Source organism: Macaca nemestrina, chromosome 5 (genome assembly GCF_043159975.1).
Source record: "Macaca nemestrina isolate mMacNem1 chromosome 5, mMacNem.hap1, whole genome shotgun sequence".
NCBI classification, from domain to species: Eukaryota; Metazoa; Chordata; class Mammalia; order Primates; family Cercopithecidae; genus Macaca; species Macaca nemestrina.
In genome coordinates, this window is record NC_092129.1 from 2,844,457 (window position 1) to 2,867,691 (window position 23,235).

Sequence of the window (23,235 nt, forward strand, 5' to 3'; positions counted from 1 at the left end):
TTTTATTATAGATCTCCTTGGAAGCAAATTTGTAGAATAACTCTTATTCCTTCTGGCCTAAGGAATAACCTGTAATTTTTGTAATTATCATAGACTAGGAGAATTCCTCATGGCTCCCATCCCTGCCTGGACATTCTCCTGACAGCTTTGTGACCCACTCTGCTTCTCTTTTGATATTTCTCCAATTTAAACTAGAAGAAATTTTTCAAATGAGAATTAAAACACAAAGTAATTACGGCCTAAAGAGATTTATCAAAGCAAATTATTGTTAACATCTTAATATGGGTTCCAAATTAATAAATAATAGAATTATTTCACATTCTATTCATTCTCCATGACTTTACCCCTAGTTCTTTCTTTTGAGAACCCAGGTGAGCAGCCTTAAAAATGCTGACAAATGAATACTGAAGGTGAAAACTGAGAACATATATGTGTCTATGTCTACAAAGATAAAAATCTGCTGATTTCTTTTATAATAAACTATTACCAAAATCATAATCAATGTCTATCAAAATATGAGTCTAGTTATTTTGCCATATATCTTTATGAAGTTTTAAAGTTTAAGATATTAATGTATAAAAAACCTGCTTAAATTTCTTCAGTATGAGCAATGATTACAAGCTCAGATGACTTCCAGAATTTTAAAACTTTGTACAAATGACAAGCATGACTGAAATATTTGAAATGTATTGACACAGAATTAGAAAACTCCTGATGAATAAAGAGAGTCACTTATTCCTTGCTTCATATTCTGTTAGTTTGCATGAGTGGAACAGGAAGGTGGGTAATTGTACATATATTGGTTCTGGGCTGTGGAAAAAGAGGAAAGTAAAGTGAGCTTTCTCTATTAACTAACTGGCATAAATTTCACAGTTTCCAAAACTAATATAATGGATGCATAAACGTTTTCAAAATGCAGTGTTTATTTCTAGCAGCATGATTCAAAACTCTGAGCAAATACTGTGTCATTTCTCTCTTTTCCACAGTAGCATGAACTCCAGCCACATCCAAGACCATATTTACTAGTAATTCTTGCCTTCACCAAAAAAAAAAAAAAAAAAAACATGAAATGCTTGTGTTTTCCTGTTCATTTCAGAGGCAATCATTAAGTCCTTATTCAGATGTTCTCATTAGTAAGAACTAAAAAGGAAAAACTATTAAAAATATTGAAATGTTTTGTCACCATTTAGATTTTTCTTACTAAAACCCCTTAAAAACAATAGCAAAAGTGATTATAAAATGATCAAATCCCCTCCCCTCTCTATAGCTATGAAAAAATACTTTTCAAGTAGATGTAATTAGGACATATAGTAACTGAATTTTGATAACAAATATAGTTTTATTTATTTTTCTCAGCCTATGTTTTGCTGATCATAAATTAATCTGTTCTTTCTTCTTCAGGTGATAGTAAACCCTGATTATAACATGCTGCTGCTGCTCTTTTTTCACGGGGGTTATTTAAATATGTTAGATTTCAAACCATGCTCTTCTAAAACATGACGTAAGGTGGTGAAAGTACCCGTGGAATGGATGTTCAATCTGTAGTTCAGCATCAAGATTTTAAATGGAATCCGTTACAAATGGATATAGAATTAAACTCCATTTCACCCATAGCTCACCAATTAAAGGCTTTCCCCTAATTTGTCTTTAAAGTTCTATTCAAATTTTATCTTTAGAATGCTTTCTTCTTTTAGGAATTGGAAACCTAGAGTTTTAAAAAGACAAAAAATATGTGCTAATAAAAAGCCTTCAATCAAGAGGAGGAACTTCACTTCATTGAATTTAGAGCCAGCTTTATTCTAGATACCTAGGGGACTGCTCCGGATTTCAGATATATACCGGAACACACTTCTAAGCCACTTGGAATTTTGCCATCATTATTTGTGATACAAGAAGAAATGAAGTTCTTTGTGTCTGGGACAACTGGATAATATAAGACCGGGTTGAGTGGATCACTCATATTCCAAGTATTATATAAAAATTTGCCAGGCTGGTTAAATATGGCTTTAATTTCATACCAGGGTGCTAACAAGAGAATCTCAATTAAGAATTATCATTATAAGCAAATAAAATAGAGAATTAAAATGTTGCCGTTATGATAGTTTTTAAATAAGCTTCCAAGGCTCCCTGGCTTTCAAAAGTATAATACGTGATTCCTCGAGCCAGCCTTCTTCTATTTAACCAGCCACCTTACAGCATTTCCACTTGGTTTTCATTATTATGAGCCAGAGGGAATTTAAAAAGAAGCAACCAAGTCATTTATTTGCCTCAAAATCAAACCAAATATTTGTTTGAGGTTCCAAATATTTAGATAATTTACCCACTAATTTGTATTTTCCTTCATGTTTTGCACATCCTTTTTCAGAAGCAAAATGCCCTTTCCTCTACTTTATTTGTTGATTTAAATGCCTTATGTACAAGAAAACAATAACGGATGGATTTATTTTTTACTGTTTTTATGAGAACACTCTTATTCATTTGGGCATAGTAAAAAATCCTATTTTTCTTTTTTAATTTTGTTCTTTACGTTGATTTTTCAGCATTTTAATATGATGTCTAGGGATGTATTTCTTTGAATTAATTCTGTTTGTCATTCACTGAACTTTTTGAATCTGCAAACTTTTGTCTTGACTCATATTTGGGAAGGTTTTAGTCATCATTCCTTCAAATGGTTTTTTTCCTCGAGACTCAAAGTCTTTCTTCTCCACTTCTAGCACTGCAGTGGCAGGAAATTACACTTTTTAATATTATCCCATAGATCGCTATGGCTAGGCGTATTATATTTTGCATTCTATTCATTATATTTTCTTTCTTTTATTAAAATTGGTTTTTTTAACATTTACATTCAAGTTCCCCAACTCTTCTTTGTCATCAACATTCTATTAGTAAGCCCACCCAAAGCATTTTTTATTTCAGCAATTGTATTTTTCAGTTCTGAAGTTTTCCTTTGACTAGTTTTTCATAGTTTCTCATTCCCTAATGAGAACTTCATTTTCTATTTATTTCAAGAGTGCTTACCTTGAATTCAAGGAATATGTTTATAACAGTTGCCTCAAAGATTTTGTTTGATAATTCCAATACCTAGGATATCTTAACACTGGTATCTGTTAATTGTTCTTTTATTTTGAATATTTACAATTTCCTGGTTCTTCATATGTCAAATAATTTTGGATTGTATTCTCGATATTTTAAATGTTGTATTACGAAATTCTGTGTCCTGCCAAAGAAAATACATTTTCTCTTCTGCAAAATGTTGCATTTTGTTGTTGTTACTGTTGTTGTAATAGTCCCTCAACCCAGTTAACTCACACTCCTTCAGCTTTTATGGGCAGCATTCCAGTTTCACTATCACGGCACCTTCCTCCGCTGTTTGGGAAAATCCCATGAATTGGCCTCGAGGGATTGTCTAGGACTTGGCCATGGTTTACATCTGACACAGTGTTCACAGCTTGGTGCTTTTCAATGATACTTTGGGTCTTCTCTGCACAGGCCTGGTTTGGAGATGCACCTAGGGCGTGTGTCAGTTCATACACAGCATTAGAGGGTTCTCTTCTCAAGCGGTCTCCCCCGAGATCCCTCCCAGTTCACTGCAGCTTCCCATGGATTTTCACTCAGGACTTGAGGTGCCTGTGTCATGGTCACTGCACCTCAGCAGAGACAAGAGAAAGAAAAAAAATCAGGGGGGGTCTTCATACTCTCAGACCACGGGGTCCTCTTTACCCAGTTCATGTTTACCCAGTTCTATGCCTCTGGCAGGAAAGATAAGTTTTCTCTTGGGGTTTTAAATTATCACATTGCCACTGCTGCAGTGAGCCCTGGGACCTGAGCTACCACAAGAATAGGCCAGGAGGGAAAAAGAAAAAAAAGGTATTAAAAGGAAATGGAAATTACCTCTCACACTCTCAGTCTCAGGGGACCATTTTTCTAGACAGACGATGGATGTGTCTCAGGTGTTTTGCTGCCTGTGAATTCCCACATAATGGCTGACTCCAGCCCAAAGCTGGAAGATAAGACAGGAAAATAAAACAGAAAGTGCTTCTTCAATTTTTGACTCCTCTCCTTAAAATAACTGCTATTGTTAACTTGTCAGAATCCCTGGTTAGTTGCTCTTTGAGTTTCATTGGTGGTTTTATTGTAATTAATAGAGAAGGAGGTGACAGAGATTCTCTGCTTGGCCAAACTTGACTCAGGTTCCTCAAACCCCTTCCAAGCCCATCCATACTCTTCCTTGTAAAATCCAGTTTCAACCAAGAGCCCTCTCAGTTAGTTTAACACGAACCCCATCTAGGCACAGATCAGGCATCTGATCACCCTCCACATCGATCCATTTCCTCCTCCTCCACCACCCCCGATGATACTGGCCACCCTGACCTGTCTTCAGTAAGAATCCTGTTAGGTCAGTTTAGCCAGAATCCCCTGAGCCCTGGTATTTCCTTGTAGTAATTTTCCATCTGTGGACCCCCACCCTGAGCTGCAGCTGTTAAGTCCCCACTCATCCAGGCTGCATTCAAAATGGAGCTTAATCTAATCTCTCACCCCCACTGCCAAACCCTATTGAAGAGGACCACGTATCTATTGTGATGGCCCTGACAAAAGGCTACTCACCATCTTTTAAGAAGTACCACTGAATAATTTTATTTTTAACATAATAGTTTTTTAACATAAACTAGAGTTTATGTTAAAAACATAAAACTACAGAGTTTATGTTTACTTAAGCAGCACCAGAAGTACATGCTTCTCACATTTTAAAATCTTCATTTTATACAGAGTTATTATAAACTATAGTTAGGTGATGAACATAAAAGGAGGGAGAAAAGGAAGGATGGAAGGCAGGAAGAAAGGAAGGAAGGAAAGGAAGAAAGGAATAAAGAAAGAAAAAAGGAAGGAAGAAAAAAAGGAAAAGGAAGGCAAGAAAGAAAGAAAGAAAGAAGAAGAGAGAAAGAAAAGAGTAAAGAAAGAAAAGAGAGAGAGAAAGAAAGAAAGAGAGAAAGAAAGAAAAGAGAGAAAGAAAGAAAAGAGAGAGAGAAAGAAAGAAAGAAAGAAATAAAGAAAGAAAGAAAGAAAGAAAAGAGAAAGAAAGAAAAGAGAAAGAAAGAAAAGAGAGAGAAAGAAAGAAAACAAAGAGAGAGAGAGAGAAAGTCTAAAAGGCTTCAGGACTACAGGAAGATGAGAAAATTGTAAGTGTTACCAGATTATGTAAAATAAAAAGCTCCTAGGACACGGTATAAACATTCCTTATACCAAAACGAGAGCAAGAGTATTTTTCTTCAAAAAGTTTAAATTATTATATTTCATAATAAAAGAAATTAAATGGAAAAATTTAAAATATAAAATTCTAATTTTATTTCCTAATATAAAAGGAGCACTTTATTTTTCAAAAAAAATGTTTTAATCTCATTGAGTTTTTTGAGGCAACAAAAAATAGTACGAAGACGAAGTGGATCACTCTGCGGCATTTATCTAAGCGTCCTTGGCTACGTATCCCCCTCAATAAAGAAGAGTGAGGAGGAGGGAAATGACATCTTCTGAAGACCTACTATGTGCTGATGACATTGGCATACATTTCTTCAGCTAATTTTCAGAACAAGTCTATGAGGCAAAATGAAACTCACGTTACATTCAGTAACGTGCCCTTGTTCATTTTAGCGAATAAATGGCAGGGCCAGAGTTCACAATCAATGTCCCACATTCAAATTCGCCAACCTGAACAAATACATGATATCACATTAATTGGTCTGTGGCAAAATGAAGTGAAGAAGTGCTAACTTTAAACTTTATCCAGCATAAGAGATTATTATGGACACTTGGAATGTATCCTTGCTTCTTTCAGGCTTTTTGTCTTTCTAATGAAATACTGATGTTAGTGGGTTGGAGTGAATTTCTTTAAAATGCTTACCTGGCAACTTAATAAACACAGTCTTTGCAACCATATGTTCATCTTCAAATTAGAAAATGTTGTGTCTATGACATCCAAATTTAATAAACCATTATTATCTACCATCTTTTGCACACTAAAATAATTTTTCTAGCTGTCAAAACACATATCTTATTATTTCCATTGTAGTCTTTGAGAAAAAAAAGAAGACTAAATATATGTAGTTTTATAATGTAAGTCAAAAATTTAAAAACACAACCCATTTCTATACTCCTGGAATAGGAAATAATCTTCAAAATTCTCTAGAGCTGGTACTCAAAAACACTGCCCTGGCTTTGAATCGTGGTTACATTTTCTGCGAAAGTATTCACAGCTACAAAAGATCATTGTAACTTTCTTGGTAGAACCACTTTGTTCACTTCTAAAACTGCCATGTGACCACTGAAATTATAATCAGGACACCATAATATTAAATACATTTATCTATTTCTGACAGGATTACCAATTCATTAAACATTTATTATAGACATACATTTGTTACTAAAAAAAAATTTTAATTAGACCTTGAATCAGAACATTATTAGCTTTGTCATCTTCTTTAATTTTTAATTTTGGTGGGTACATAGTAAGTGTATATATTTAATCGGTACATGAAATATTTTGATATGGGCATGCAATGTGTGACAATCACATCACAGTAAATGGGGTATCCATCAGCTCATGCATGTATCCTTTGTGTTACAAACAGTCCAATTATACTCTTTTAGTTATTTCAAAATGTACAATTAAATTATTATTGACTACACCCTGTTACGTAATCACATACTAAATCTTATTTTTTCTTTCTAACTGTTTTTCATAGTCATTAACCATCTCTGCCTCACCCACCTCCCCATCCTCATCATCCTTCTATTTCTTATCTACACAGGTTCAATTGTTTTAATTTTTAGCTTCCACAGATAAGCGAAAACACATGATATCTGTCTGTGCCTGGCTTATTTCACTTAACATAATGATCTCCAGTTCCATCCACGTTGCTGCAAATGACAAGATCTCATTCTGTTGACGGATGAATAGTACTCCATTGCGTGTATGTGCCACATTTCCTTTATTCAGTTGTGTGTTGGAGGACATTCAGTTTGTGTCCATATCCTGACTACTGTGAACAGTGTTGCCATAAACATGGGAGTGCAGAGATCTCTTGGATATACTGATTCCTGTTGGGGGTATATCCCTAGCTGTGGGACTGTTGGATCATGTGGTATGACTTGGTCATCTCTACTTTTCACCTGTTTCTTTGAAGTGTGAAAAACTGCAATCATTCTTCACAGTGACAAAGCTCCATTTTGCAGTTCTATCCGCCGCAGGAGGGGTGCACGTCTGACCTTTGTAGCAGGTGCTGTGGCCCCGGTCCTGTGCTATGGGCAGCCCTCAGCACAGTCAGCCCTGGCGTCTCACAGGCGGCATTGACAAGTTTTAAGAGTTGCGTTGCTACCTTTTAAATTGATAGAAACACTAATAAAGGCACTGAGATTATCTGGAGTCTAAAGTGAAAAAAAAAATTAGAATGACTCACGGAAAATGTAGTTTAACCCGTGAGAGTTGTAGTTTACAAAGTGTCCTGCTGGCCCAGGGTCTGAGGCTTTCGAAGGGCCTCAAGAGGGTCCAGGCTGCCGCTGCAACCACTGAGGGGCTGACGAAGGGCTTTGTGAGTTGTCAAAAATTAAAACCTCCCACCTATTGCAACGGCTTGGAGTTTTCAAGAAATTCCCTCCTGTGAGTTGTTGGTTTATTCCGATTCACCCAAAATTTTAAAATGGAAAAATAAGCTTCAATTTTATTTTTGTTTCTAAAGCATGCTCATCTTCATTCTGCCACATCCACGTTGCTATTGGTCTTCTGTGGAATGTAGGTTGAACTGGAAAATATTTGAGGTTAAGACAAATAAGGTTTTATGGGAATAATAAACAGTTCATCGGGAATGCTTTGGAACTGTGAATATTGGCAGTTTTTCACTGAGCTTTTTACCTACTTAAGTTCATTCCTTTCTCCCCCTCCCCTCCCGCTTTGTATTCCCAGGGCCTGGGCTCTCTCCTGAGTGTTTCCAGTTCTCCATATTCTTTCTCCTGGGGACATGCTCACTTAGGTTCGATAGTTCCACACTGTCCTGAATAACCTGAATGCCGGCAGCATTGTTTCTCCACACGCACTCTTTTCGTTTCTGTGTGTAACTCGGAGTCTGTCATCTTTTAGCAGATGGCAGTGGACCCCCCACATTTCACTTTGGATGCAAACTGTGCTTAGGGACCAAATGCCCTGGTCCAAGCTTTGGTGGGAAGAGGAGGCTCAGAGGTTCTGAGGGTGAGGAAATGCCGTGTGAGGAAAGCAGGGAGGCAGGGCTGTGGTGGGGGAGTGGAGTTAGAGGCCCTGGAGGCGAGAAGGAGAAGAAAGGAGGCCGGGGAGGCCTGGGGAAGACAGGGCCTCACGGTTCTGGACATAACTGCTTCCCAAAACCTCTCAGGCCCTCAGACCTTTCACCTGGCACGCTGAAGGTTTGAGGGGACTTTCTGTTTGGGTGCAGACGGGAAGGGGCTGAGTTCTGCATTTGGATCTGGTTGGACTGGGGTACACTAGAAAGACTGTGGAAGACAGAGTCAGGAAGAAAGGGCTGGAAAAGCGCCACAATCAGGGGTGGGCTCTGGGATCTCAGAGCCTCTGAAATGGGTGGCTCCAGCCAGGTCTCCCCGGCTCTGCAATGGACGTGAGGGCAGTTACTGAAGGTGCCCAGGGGGTTCAAGGGGCCCCTCCTGCCCTCAGAGACCACTGACATTGTCCAGTGGCCATTCTTCATCACTGTCCAGGGCTGCACTTGAAGGGCAGCCTTTTTCAAAAGACCCCGACCACAGCTCAGGGTAAAAGGAGACCCCTTGCTTTTCCTACACAATCGAACTCCCTGGGCCGGTGGTGGAGGCTGCCAGGAATAAACAGAGGCAGCAGGCAGCTCGGGGGACGCGTTACAGCTCAAACTGTGTCTCCGAGAAGATTATCTGAAGTCCTCCCCGCCCTCGCCCCTGCCTGTGAATGTGACCTTTGGAATCAGGATCTTTGCCGATGTCATCAAGTTGAGGTCACTAGGGTGGACCCTAACCCAAGAAAATCGGTGTCCCTATCAGGAGAGCAGAAGACAGAGACACACGGAGACAAGGCAGCTGCCAGAGGATCAACCGTGAGCCAGGGAGCACCAGGGCACCAGAGGCTGAACGTGGCAGGGAGGAGCCTCCCGAGGCTCCCGAGGGAGCACGGCCTGCAGACACCACGAGATAGGCCTGCAGACTCCCGAGCTGTGAGAAAACAAGTGGTTTATGGTATTTTTGTCACAGCAGCCCCGGGAAGCCAACACAGACGGAAACATCCCCTAGGAGATTAGGGGGAGGGAAGGAAAGCTCTTCCCTCTTCTTTCCCTGTCTAGGAACATCCTTCCAGACCCCCAACCAAAAGTGACCCTGTGGATGCTTTCACCATTTTTCAAATACTGAAGCCAGAGATAGTTTGTTGTACTTACATTAATCTGAGTTTGCAGATTTTTCTCATTTGGTTGAATAAAATATGTTCTGTCTGATAACCTTTCAGATGGTAAAAAGGATCTTATATCACTATTTGTGATGTGCCATCTAAGGTTCAATCAAAAGATTTCTTGAATAAAGAACTGGAAATACTTGTTGAAGTAGTAAAGCATTTGTTTTTCTTTGACATGTGGAATTCCTTTTCAATAGGGCTGGCTGTTATACTCACCCTGTCACCCCTACACTTCCTCGCCCCAGTGAAGCAGGCAAAACGGAATTTCTTCTTTCTTTTTTTTTTTTTAGAGATGGGATCTTGCTGCATTGCCCAAACTGGAGTGCAGTGGCACAATCATAGCTCCCTGCAGCCTCAAACTCCTGGCCTCAAGCAATCCTCTTGCCTTGGCCTTCTCAAGGGCTGTGGCCACAGGACCACAGATGCGTGCCATGGTGCCCAGGTTTTCTTATTGGTTTTCTTTCTTACCGACTTCCTCAGGCCTCCAGTGCACAGGGAAACCTGACATTTGTGTGATTGTTTCCTCCTTAGTGCTGAGACTAAAGTCAGATCAAGCATTTCTCATGGGTAACATGGATGCTAAACCGTAAAACTCAGGCTTCTCTCTTATGCACGTGTGATTTCCAGGGCGGCTGGAAAGATCTGCCTACAGCTAGCTTGGCAGCGGATAGGTTAGGATGGCCGGACAGTGATGGGTGATGTGACTTCAGCAAAATGTGAACTTGGCTGCCTTCCCTTCAAATTTGCAAAACGGAAAACATGAAATCTGTCCTTTTTCTCAAGAAATGTGTGTAAAATAAATATAGCAAGTTCGGGCCGGGCGCAGTGGCTCAAGCCTGTAATCCCAGCACTTTGGGAGGCCGAGACGGGCGGATCACGAGGTCAAGAGATCGAGACCATCCTGGCTAACACGGTGAAACCCCGTCTCTACTAAAAAATACAAAAAACTAGCCGGGCGAGGTGGCGGGCGTCTGTAGTCCCAGCTACTCGGGAGGCTGAGGCAGGAGAATGGCGTAAACCCAGGAGGCAGAGCTTGCAGTGAGCTGAGATCCGGCCACTGCACTCCAGCCTGGGTGACAGAGCAAGACTCTGTCTCCAAAAAAAAAAGAATAAAATACAGCAAGTTCATAATTTTCATTAAACATGTAAGTCCCTTAGAAAGAGTAGATGAATCCCAGGTTTCCACAGCGAGGTCAAAGCTGAGAATTAAGTTGGTCAGTTGGGATGGGTGAAGTCTGGCTGGACAGACACTAAATTAGGTGCCCAAGACCCAGAAGCAGACACAGCAACTCTGGGCCGTGAGCAGCCATGGGCGGCCGTGAGCAGCCGTGAGCAGCCAGCTTTGTGCTCCCAATAGAGCCTGGCTCTGAAGAACGAGAAGGCAACAGGTTTCTCTCAGGCAAGTCGTTCTCTGGGGCACGGCGAGGCTGCCTGGCTTTTTCGTGGAGACTGCGTGTAACAGAAATACTCCTCCTGGGCCAGTGTTCTAGGAGGGCCAAAGGCAAGACCCTTCCTCCTACTCTGACCTAGGAACCCCCACGTGATGTGACTCATACCCGAGGCGGACGCCAGCAGCCTCCCCAGGTACCCGAAGACATTGGGGCGTCCACTGCCCAGGAGCAGCCCCTCCAGCGCCTCTCTAGGCTGATGTGATGTTTTCTGAAGAAAGATGCCCTTTTGATCTAAGGGCGGGGGGCTGAGGTCTCCCCATGTCCTCCTTCCAGAAACCTCTGCTTTCTCCCTGCATCCTGGTGCAGAGCTGTGGGACACCGCGTGGCATTGGTAAATGGCCTTTAGCTTCTTTGGGGAATAGAGATTTAGTTTGTCTTTTTTTAAGAAAAACTCTCTGAAATCACTGTAAAGTGATCTCTTCAGATCTGACCCATCCTGGAGGTGATTTCACAGTATTCTACGATATTTTAGCTCATGCCCCTCAGAGACTGGCCAGTGGCGTAACCATCTGGAACTCAACTGCGTTCGTAGGGAACCCCGGGGGTGTTTCCTTCCTACTCGGTTTCTGGCCACCTCGTACACCTTTTTGCATGTGTGTTTCACACTTCTCTCTCCATCCCTTTTCTCTTCCTCTTCAGCACGTCTTTCTGATAATTTTCTGCTTTGCTGCCATCAGCAGTCGAGACAGAGTGGCCAAGGGTGATGTGTAGGTCAGAGCTCCAAAGCAGCTCCTGATGTTGTCGGCAGATTCTCAAAATCCAGGGTATCTAAAAGTCCCCAAGAGTTTGTTAAAAATGCAAATGGTGACCGGGCGCGGTGGCTCACGCCTGTAATCCCAGCACTTTGGGAGGCCAAGGCGGGCAGATCACGAGGTCAGGAGGTCGAGACCATCCTGGCTAACACGGTGAAACCCCGTCTCTACTAAAAATACAAAAAAACTAGCCGGGCGAGGTGGCGGCGCCTATAGTCCCAGCTACTCGGGAGGCTGAGGCGGGAGAATGGCGTGAACCCGGGAGGCGGAGTTTGCAATGAGCTGAGATCCGGCCACTGCACTCCAGCCTGGGCAACAGAGTGAGACTCTGTCTCAAAAACAAACAAACAAACAAACAAACAAACAATAAAACAAACAAAAAAAGCAAATGGTTGAGGCTGCCCAGAGATTCAGATGAGGCAGGTTGAGGCTGCCCAGAGATTCGGATGAGGCAGGTTGAGGCTGCCCAGAGATTCGGATGAGGCAGGAGGAGAAATACCTGTTTGTAACAGGCCTCCTGGGCTTTGCTACAAGCAGTTGGGGCCACCCGTGGAGGAGCTCCCTGGGGCTGTGACCAGGTTCAGACTCTTACAGGGAGTTTGCAGGGAGGCCTGGTACTGCATAGGTGCCCACACCGAGCGCTGGGCCAGAGGAGGGCTCCCAGACAGACTAGGAACAAACTCTTTGGTAACCAGAGGTGACTGTAAATTAGGAGCTCCATTCATAATTACAACTCTCAGAGTAGACAGTCCCAAGGTATACATAGCTGGCTGCAGGGAGAGTGGGCAGCTTGCGCTGAGGCTCAACGTGCTTACCTTTTGGAAAATACAGGATGATGGCAGCCACTTCCTCCTCCACTCCCATCCATCAGTACAGTCCACTTACTATTCCTAAGGATGTTCCTGGAGAAACAAAATAACCATTTCATTAGTAGGGAGGGAGACAGAGAGAGAGAGGAAGAAAACGACACGGGACTAGAGTGGTCCATGCTTTTGTAAATTGCTAAACATCAAAACACAATGATATTCAAATTTCTATAATTCAATAAACACTTCTTACCAAATCTCATCAATTCTATTTCTGAAATATTCCTTCATCCCTCCTCATTTTCTTCCTCCCCTCTGGAATGGACTTGAGTGACAGCATTAGAACCATGACTGTTCTCCTACTTCAGAGCTGGGTCCCGAATTCCCCCTCCTCTTCCTCTTTGAGCCCCGCCTCTCAGCCACGCTCTGCAGACCTCTCCTCTCACAGCCTCCCCTGAATGCAAACTTGTCCATCCTGTGGCTCCACTCCCTTGTCTCACTCCGGGGAGCCTGTGCCTGTGAGTCTGGTGAGGCTGGAGCCTCTGGGAACAGTCAGTCCCGGGCTTTTCCGCACCTGTGCTCACCTTCCTCCTCCTGACACTGTGGCCTTGGGGGTGGAGGGAGCCTGGAACCTGGAATGGCCTGTGTCTGCGTCCAGCACAACAGTTCTTGCACCAAATGAGAAAATATAATTTATCAGTATATCTTAGAAATATTTAAATTATTCTATTTCCTGAGAAAAACTAGTTTTCTTGGGCATGAGGCTTCGACAGAAAGATCATCCTCCTGCCTTCACCAACCTCAGAGCTTTGATAATGAGGCTTCTATTAGGAGTAAAACTTCCATGGGGCTGGGGCCTCCCAGCGAGGGAAAGAAGTCCCCCCATCAAATGCAGAGCTGGTATCTCTTTCTGGTATTTATTCTTAACAGGGTCAAGTCATTATATGAGTATTTGATACGTCAGTTTTGTTTAGATAACAGATGTGTGCAGTGCCATTTTAAACAGGGGAGAGGAAGCTTTGGGCTTGTGTTAAGCATGCATTTGGTTTTCAGCCACTGTTCATTTCTTCTTTGGGAAGGCATCCCCTGGGGTCTCTGGTCCTCGCCCCCTCCCAGTTTCACCCCAGGACACCAGGTGCACTGGAATCGACTTTTTCAATCTCGACTTTCCAATCACGATCCACGGTCAGCTTATATTGAGTGTAAACAAAGAAGAAATATTAAAGGAGAGAGAGAAAAAAAAATGCTGATCCGAATGGCTGTGTTTGCTTTTGTTCATTTAAATCCTGCAGGGCTGGAAAAGGGTGGTTGCGGAAAGCAGCAGGGAATCAGGCTTTCCCACAGCTGTGCCCCTGCTGTGCAGAGGCCTCGGCTCCACACACAGGCGCTGATCCTCCCCAGGGAGGCTCGGAGGATGCTGAAAGCACAGGGTGGTCTCAGCCCCAGGCCGAGGCCCCAGCTCTCTGGGGGAAAGTGACTGCATGTGTGGCAGGCTCGGGACAATTTGGGGTTTATGTAGTATGATTTGATTCAAAAAGAAACGTTTCCTTTAATCAAGCAACAGTCATGCCATCCCGCACGGGGAGCAGCACTGAACCCACGCCGATGGCTCTGGGCTGTGGGGGCTGGGACCAGACTCCCAGGGCCAGGTTAGGGCTGGAGGTGCCTGGCCCTGGGCAGCCTCCCTCCTGCACGGATCCCTTCAGGATGGCTGCCCAGGTGGGTGCTGGCTTCCCGCAGGGGCTCGCACCTGCGTGGCTATCTCCCTCACGGGAGGGTGCAGGTAACTGCTCAGAGCCCCAGCCAGCACCTGGTTCTCCTGACAGTGGGGCACACGCAGGAGTGCGGAGGAGGAGCCTGGAGCCAGCCCATGGTCCTGTTTCTCTGGACTCCATTCAGAATATGTGAAAGGGCAAGGACAGGGCTGTCCTCTCAGGGAGATGGCACAGTTCCAGAGCTAACCCCGTAGGTGCCAAGGCAGCCCCTGGAACTCTCATCACAGAGGCCTCCAGAGAGCTCTGTGAGTATGGGGGCCAATTCCAAGCTCAATGCAGCCTGGGAGGTGCCTGGTAGCTGGGGCCTAGAGGCTGCAGCTCCCAGCTTGAGTCTTGCCCTAACTGCTGACTGGCTTGGAGGGGAATACTCAGTGATTTTTGTCTCAGGTGATGCTGTCAAGGAAGTGTGTGCTGCCCTCATGCCTGGTCTCAGCCAGAAGGCACCTTGGTCACTCAGCAGAGGCTGTTACCAGGAGAGGCAGGAGATGGCACTCCAGATGGTTTCATGTCATTTTTAGGAAAAAACGCTTTGACTGGCCGGGCTCAGGCAATGACCCACCTTTCCAGCAAGAACCAAAATAATAATAATGAAGCAGACAGAAGGAGCAGTTGTCTTCAGAACTTTAAAATCACATGGTTGGTTTAGATGGAACTTTGGTAAATAATGGGGGAAGGTGAATGGAGGGGGTGAGGGTCTGCTCCTCACAGTCGCTAAGCTTCTCGTAGGAAATATCTGCTCTTCACCACTCCACTCAGCTTGCAATGACAGAGATATGCAGATAACTAATAGCCAACTCCACCACTCACAGGAGAGCATTCCTAGCATTCAAAGCTACACCTACATTGCAGAACCTCTCCGATGGGTTAAGGAAAAGATAGAGACATCTGTACTCTTTTGGCTAAGAAGCACAACTTGGTAGAGAAGAAAAAACAACTTTTTAGATGTCTTCTTTCTTTCCATGTAATCTGATAATTAAGTTTATTCTAAGGGACCCAGGGCAAGGCAGAAGTGCAGAGGTTCATATGCAGCTTGAGTAAAACAGGTGTTTAGCACTACAATCAAATAATGTGCACATTGGCCGGGCGTGGTGGCTCAAGCCTGTAATCCCAGCACTTTGGGAGGCTGAGATGGGCGGATCACGAGGTCAGGAGATCGAGACCATCCTGGCTAACACGGTGAAACCCCGTCTCTACTAAAAAATACAAAAATCAGGCAGCTGGAAACCATCATTTTTAGCAAACTATCACAAGAACAGAAAACCAAACACCGCATGTTCTCACTCATAGGTGGGAACTGAACAATGAGATCACTTGGACTCGGGAAGGGGAACATCACACACCGGGGCCTATCATGGGGAGGGGGAGGGGGGAGGGATTGCATCGGGAGTTATACCTGATGTAAATGACGAGTTGATGGGTGCTGACGAGTTGATGGGTGCAGCACAGCAACATGTCACAAGTATACATATGTAACAAACCTGCACGTTATGCACATGTACCCTAGAACTTAAAGTATAATAATAATAAAAAATAAATTTAAAAAAATACAAAAAATTAGCCGAGTGCGGTGGCGGGCACCTGTAGTCCCAGCTACTCGGGAGGCTGAGGCAGGAGAATGGTGTGAACCCAGGAGGTGGAGCTTGCAGTGAGCTGAGATCCGGCTGCTGCACTCCAGCCTGGGTGACAGAGCGAGACTCCATCTCAAAAAAAAAAAAAAAAACAATAATAATAATAATAATAATAATGTGCAAATTTACTCCAAATGGGTGATTTTCCATTTTCTGGGCTTTCTACTGGTTCACTACCTGGAACACTTTGGTGCCACAGTTGTTCAGTAAAGGAGGCTAAACTGTCCTCTTTGGTTTCTGCTTTATGTCCTTTCCCTAGGTCAACTGGCAGGGAACATCCACTCACAAGACATCTGGACTTGTTGGTCCATCTCCACTTGGTCATTCCATGGGAAGCACCCACTCAGTAGATGTACTAGTCCATTTCCATGCTGCTGATAAAAACATGCCTGAGACTGGGAAGAAAAAGAGGTTTAATTGGACTTTCAGTTCCACGTGGCTGGGGAGCCTCAGAATCATGGCAGGAGGCGAAAGGCACTTCTTACATGGTGGCAGCAAGAGAAAAATGAGGAAGAAGCAAAAGCAGAAACCCCTAATAAACCCATTAGATCTTGTGAGACTTATTCATTTTCGTGAGAATAGCACTGGAAAGACTGGACCCCATGATTCAATTACCTCCCCCTAGGTCCCTCCCGCAACACAGCATGTGGGAATTCTGGGAGATGCACTTCAAGTTAAGATTTGGGTGGGGACACAGCCAAACCATATCACTAGAGAATTTCGACCTGTAGGTCCATCTCCACTTGGTCATTCCATGGGGAGCACCATTCACTAGAGCATCTGGGCCAGACCTCACTTTCCTTCTTGGCTCTAATCTCTGATCTCTTTCTGGCACCTGCCCTGATCTGACCCCTGTGGGGTCCAGGGTGAAAAGATGTTTCCCATGCCAGCCATGGAGTTCAGCTCTGGTTGCAGAGCTAGCTGGAGAACAGAGCAGAGAAGACCTGGAATGGAGACGGTGCGATGAGATGCTCCTGCCTGCACTGCCTGGGCTCCTACTTGCCTGATAAGTTCTGTGGTCTCAGCATCTGGAGTTGGTGTCACATTTTCTCTTACTGCTCCTCACCCTTCCAGTTCAACAAAAGTTGGGTTTCCCATCATCCTACTTTTATACTCCATGAGCAATTTTGTCTTCATCTCCTTCCTATCCTTTAGGCCTGCATCTATTCCTCCTGTCTTTGCCCAGTTGAAGTAGAAAACATCTAGTCCGGTGGTTTTGTTTTTCAAACATGGACAAAGAATATATTAATACTATTCTTAGGAGGCTAAAGTTCTAGGAAAATGTTTTAATACGGTACTTTTATTTTTATGCTAACCTAAACCTAATTACTTTTACTAGTTATGATGACAAAACTTTTTCTACAGTGAAAATGTGTAGTTAAACAGTATCCTTGCAGGCCAAACTTCTGCTTCTTACGCATCCTCAGTGCGGAGAAGAGCTATATCTTTTCCACATGTAAAAACGCTTTATGTTACATTCTCACAGACCCCATCCTCTTGGTCACTATTTAGCACTTGGCCTTTTGAAGAACTTTAGGGTTAGTGAGGAAAGGACATTGGGAACTGGGAGCTCCCCAAGCACGCAGTGGTGTTCCCACACCTCACAACAGCACTGTGAGCAGGTGTGTTTGTCTCTGGGGCTGCCCCAGCAAAGCACCACAAATCGTGTGGCATACAGTAACTAATCTGTGTTTGCAGAAAGTTCTGGAGGCTACGACTCTGAAATCGAAGTGTGGGCAGGGCCGTGCCCTCTGAGAAGGTTCCAGAGCAGAATCCCCCTGGCTGCCTCAGCTTCTGGCATTTGCCGGGCACCCTGGGTGTGCCCTGGCTTGGGGAAGTACCACTCCAGTTGTGTGGCATCTTCTCCCTGTCCTCACAATGCCTTCCCTCTGTGTGTGTCTCTTTGTGCCCAAACTTCCCCTTTTTATAAGGATACCAGTTATATTGAAGTAGGATTCAATCTAATAATAGCATTTTAACTTGGTTATCTCTGTAAATAGCCTATCTCTAAATAGACTCCTATTCTGAGGTCCTGGGGATTAGGACTTCAGTATATGAATTTTGGAGGCACATAATTTTTCCCATATCAGTAGGGATTCTTCTACTTTACAGATGAAGAAATTGAGGTTCAGTGTGTTTAGGCAAGTCCTCAGTCAACGCAGCTCATAAGTTCCAGAGCCAGGCCCTCGACCCTACCTGTCTAACCTCAGAGTCTGTGTTCTCTGTAACATGCAGCTGTCTACTCGTAGGCTATTCAAGTTGGAAGGGATTTAATGAAAAAAAAAAAAAAAAGAAAGAAATCTCTTTCCAACATTCAGGCCGCTATGTCAGAGAGAGTCTTTTTGCAACTTAGAGAAAGGCACTCTATTTGGGTGGAAGTACAGAAAAGATGCTGCTTTCTCTAGGTGGACACCATTCAGCCCAAGCAGATAGACTTATCTGACGTGTAAATGTGACAGCCCAGTCTTCATGTCAGGTGCTGTACATTCCATCCCCGTCCTCAAAAAAGAAAACATAATTAACCCAGGTAGTTTCAACACTGACCTTGAATTGGATGGAAGACAAGAGAAGGAGCCTCCGCACTAAATCCAGGGCAGGCACAGACAAGAGGTTTCTGCCTGATAGCTGCTCAACCCAAAGGCGTCTGCAAAGCCCACAGCTGATGACACAAGGAGCGTCTGCTTCCCTCGCCAGCCACATTTCTAATCTTCCCTGCATGAACCACTGAAGCAGAAATTCACAAACAAGATTCCCAGAGAATACTATATACATGTGGACTAATGTCTGTTTCTTTAGTGATTCTGAATTCTTTCTATATCCATGTCTTCTTCACATTCTTTATTACTGATCAAATCAGATTTTATGAGAGGGAAAAATGTGTATGATATGCTGTTCTTGCATTGCTATCAAGAAACACCTGAGACCAGGTAATTTACAAAGAAAAGAGGTTTAATTGGTGCACAGTTCTGCAGGCTGCACAGGAAGTGTGGTGTGAGCATCTGCTTGGTTCTGGGGAGGCCTCCAGGAGCTTTTACTTGTGGCCAAAGGTGAAGTGGGAGCAGGGGCAAACGAGAGACAGGGCAGGCACTACACAGTTCACACAACCAGGTCTCGGGAGAACTCACTCGCTCAAAGACAGCACCAAGGCATGAGGGATCACAATTCAAACTGAGATTTGTGTAGGATAAACACTCAGTGAATGTCATATTCCTGAAGTAATTATGGAAAGATTTCTCTGCCTTGTCCTTGCCCCCATCTCTCATACCAGGCCAGCCCAGGGCATCCCCACTGCTTCCTGCTCCTGTGCCATGGCATCATCCTTCTGTGAACACTGGCTCCGGCTGTCTTCTTTGCTCAGTCCACCTGGGATGGGGGGATGTCCAGGTGTCGCTTTTCCTGTCTGCAGTGAGCCCTTGAGGCAGCTCTCAGGTCTCACCCATCTTTGTGCATCTCTTACCCGGTTAAAGGTTTGCCAAGTTGTAGGCACTTCAGGAAGACTTTGAAAACATAATTGAGCCTGGTACAGTGGCTCAGGCCTATAATCCCAGCATTTTGGGAGGATGAGGTGGGCAGATTACTTGAGGCCAAGAATTTGAGACCAGCCTGGCCAATGTGGTGAAACCCTGTCTCTACTAAAAATACAAAAATTAGCTGTGCACGGTGGTCCATGCCTGTAATCCCAGTTACTCAAGAGGCTGAAGCATGAGAATTGAATTGCTTGAACCTCGGAGGTTGCAGTGAGCCAGGATCAGGCCACTGCACTCTAGCCTGGGTGACAGAGTGAGACTCTGTCTCAAAAAAATAAAAATAATAAAAATTAAAAAAAGAAAAACAAAGACATAATTGGATTTTTTTCTCTCCTGGAACTTCTTCATGACTTTTTATTCTCAGAGAACAACCATGCCTCACACACCATATCTGTCACCTTGAAATCCCTCAATTTAATGAAACAGGCATTTTGGAGGCGCATTCTATGTGTAGACATCAGATTAGGAGATGCAGGTTATGCAAAAGTGAGCGCAATGTCAGCCCACATCACCATCCATGTAAGTCAGGGTGGTGGGAACCCTCCCCTGGTGTACCCATCTGTATAAACCAGGATGGCGGGAACCCTCCCCTGGTGAACTCCTGTGGGTGTGGAGCCTGCTGCACGGGGGTCGAGACCGGGAAGCATGCAGACTTTGCAGCAGTGTGTCTGGATGCCATGTTGGCCCCTGGTGGACTCCTGTGGGTGTGGAGCCTGCTGCACGGGGGTCGAGACCGGGAAGCATGCAGACTTTGCAGCAGTGTGTCTGGATGCCATGTTGGCTCCTGGTGAACTCTTGTGGGTGTGGAGCCTGCTGCACGGGGGTCGAGACCGGGAAGCATGCAGACTTTACAGCAGTGTGTCTGGATGCCATGTTGGCTCCTGGTGAACTCTTGTGGGTGTGGAGCCTGCTGCATAGGGGTTGGGACCAGGAAGCATGGAGACTTTGCAGCAGTATATCTGGACACTACATTGGCTTCCCAGGGCTGCCACCGAAGGGGACCACAGCCTGAATGCCTGAGAGCAGAGCGATATGTCCTCTCACAGCTTGGGAGGACAGAGGTCTGATGTCAAGGTGCCATGAGGCCCCTGGCCTCCTCTAAGACTCTAAGGGAAGGCCCCTCTATGCCTCTCCAGCTTTGGGGGTGATACCCATCCTTGGGGTTTCTCAGCTTGTGGACACATCACTCCCACCCTGCCTCCATGGTTACACGGCCTCCCCCCCAGTGTCTGGGTCTCTTCCCCTCCTATAAACATACCAGTCACACTGGATCAGGACCCACCCTAATGACTCAGCTTGATGACAGCTGCAAAGACCCTGTTTTCAAATGGGGCCGCATTCACAGGTTTCAGGGTTAGGAATAACGCAAATCTCACACACCTTTGTGGGAAGCGCAGTTCCACCCACTTCGGGTCACACTGTGTCCCTCACACTGTGCTCTCACCGATCCCCAAGTTCAAAATGAAATCACAGAGAACCATCACAGAAGACAGTATATTTTTTCTGCCACTCTTTCCCCTTAAGAAACTAAAGAATTAAGAAAAGTCTCCAAAAATATTGATTCTAGCAGCACTTCATGTGAGGTGTCATTGCAAGCCCAAACCTTAAGTTCCTGAGCTTTGACCTGGTAAAACTTCCCTTAGGACTCAAGAAAATCGCCATTTCAGGAAAAGGTATAGAATATTTTGCCACAGTATTATTTGTAGAACTAAAGAATAAGAACTTTTTTAAAAACAAGAAATTGCTCATATGTCCAATGAGAGGAAAGAATGACTTTATCTTGGGAGGACCACTGATTGGGCTCCATTACTTACAAAGTAATACTGGGTGGGGCGGGAGGGAACAAAGGCTCAAATTGTGTATACAGAATAATCTCGATTATATAAATATACGTATAAAAAGCCTGAGAGAAAATGTTAACAGCAGGTTCTCTCTGGGTGGCAGAAACAGAAGTTATTTAAATTTCTTCCATATCCTTGCCTGCACTTCCTTAAGTCCACAGTAAACATAAATCAGATTTACAAGGAACAAAGGTGGGAAGCATTATTTCAAAGTAAATATGGGTCATTTTCTGACAGCCACACGTAGGAAAAATGGCGGGAAATGGTCCAGTGCAATTGTGGCTTTTTGCTGGCTCTGCAGGACAAGTAGATGATGTGACCGCCCAGATGAAAGAGCTCTGAACCCACTCAGCGGGCGACAAACTGAGAAAAATCAGTGAAAAAAACAGCACTCCAGGCCCACCTTGAAACGAGTGTCTTTGAAGTTTTAAGTGACGCCGGGGCGTGTCTGACAGCATGTGCCATCGTGGGGAGGCTGCCTGAGCTGTCTTCTGACCTCCGGGCCTTCCAGAAATGAAGGTTTTAACATCAACGTGGCCATGGACCCACCTGCTGCAGGAGCTGCGGTTAAGCCTGTGATTTTCCTCTGTGAGGCAGGAGGCAGGATAGCCTGGGAAGGGCTGGGGGCCTGGAGGAGGGCAGCAGAGACCAGGCCGTGCATGTGAATGGATGCAAGGGGAGCACCGACCCTCGCACACATGTCCCACCTCCTTCCAGGTGCTGCAGCTTCCCTCTCTGGACTCCACACTCCCCGAAATCCCAGGGTATGCCTCCTGGGGAACATTTCATTCTTTCCTCCTCAACCCCCCAAACGCCCTCGGAGGCCCTCAGTTCTCAGCTGATGGCTTTTCTTCTTGGTGACACGCGGCGCCTGCCTTAGGGAAAATGCAGGAGCCACCAAGGTTCCTGAAACATCTTCAATTTTCCCTCTGACAGATGGAAACACCCCCACTCCTGTTGAAGTCCGGGGCCACCCCGCTGGGCATTGCACAGACATGGCACAGCGGAATCCCTTTCCCAGACTCCAGAGTCGTGCCCCTGAAATCTGTCTTTCCCACAGCCTCCATTTCCCTGCCAGACTTATTACCTCATCAGCAGAGACCAAGATTTAACCTCTTCTACGTTAAAAAATAATAATAATAAAACTCCTGCCTTAAAAACAAGGATGCCCTGCCTTCGTCCTCTCTTCTCCTTCTCAAGGCAGGCCATGAAGAGACTGCTCACCTACCCGTGCCCACCTCCCCGTGCCCACCTCCCCATGCCCACCTCACTGTGCCCACCTCCCTGTGCCCACCTCCCCACGCCGCTTCCTCCCCTGCCACTGAGCCTGCTGTTCCCTCCACTTGGCATGACTCCCTACATCTCACACAGCTCACTCCTTCTTCAGATCCAGGCATCAGCCCCGGGCTGCCTCCTCACCCCTCTGCCTAAAACAATGGGCTGCCCAGTCCCATGGCTGCTGGTCCTGTTTCCATTTTAATTTCCATTGCAGCCCCTGGCACTATCCGAGATTACTCATCTACCTGTGGGTGATGTGGCTTCTGCCTCTTTCCACTGGAGGGTCAGCTCTGTGAGGTTGGAGTCTCCAGCTTGTGCATGCGACCTGGCCCCAGGAGGTGAGTGCACCTGTTGAAGGGAGGATGGATGAGCCAGCGGTGATGGAAGCAGCCAATTCCCAATTAACGTTTTTTGCCTTATTATTACTTAGCCACATCCTCAACACCTCTAAGTCAATGAAGTTAAAAAAATAAAAACCATGACGCAAGAACCAGGGTATTCTATTTTAAAAATATAATTCATATGCCTTCTTAGTTTTTCACACTTGATTTAAAATAATGAGCTCACACAAGAGAATTATGAAACCTAAAACCCATCAGCCCGGCTCTTAGCCTTCCTGAGTTCTGCTCGCATCTGCGGCTCTGTGGATCCTGGGATGGCAGCCACAGGAGATGCCACCCCTGTGCCTCAGACAGCAGCCCAGCTCAACAGGACCTGGAAGAGCAC

The 23,235-nt window shown here is 44.8% G+C and overlaps 1 long non-coding RNA gene across 2 annotated transcripts; it reads right to left on the reverse strand.

The window, feature by feature from the left end:
• Window positions 1-595: 595 nt before the first annotated feature.
• Window positions 596-4,449, reverse strand: LOC105487596 (uncharacterized). Of its 2 annotated transcripts, none has more exons than XR_011623011.1 (4): window positions 4,372-4,449; window positions 3,892-4,000; window positions 3,019-3,508; window positions 596-810 (listed from the first exon to the last, which is right to left on the reverse strand). It is a non-coding gene; the product is annotated as an uncharacterized lncRNA (long non-coding RNA). The 2 variants fall into 2 exon arrangements; XR_011623010.1 differs by lacking the exon at window positions 4,372-4,449 and adding an exon at window positions 4,280-4,365.
• Window positions 4,450-23,235: the final 18,786 nt, after the last annotated feature.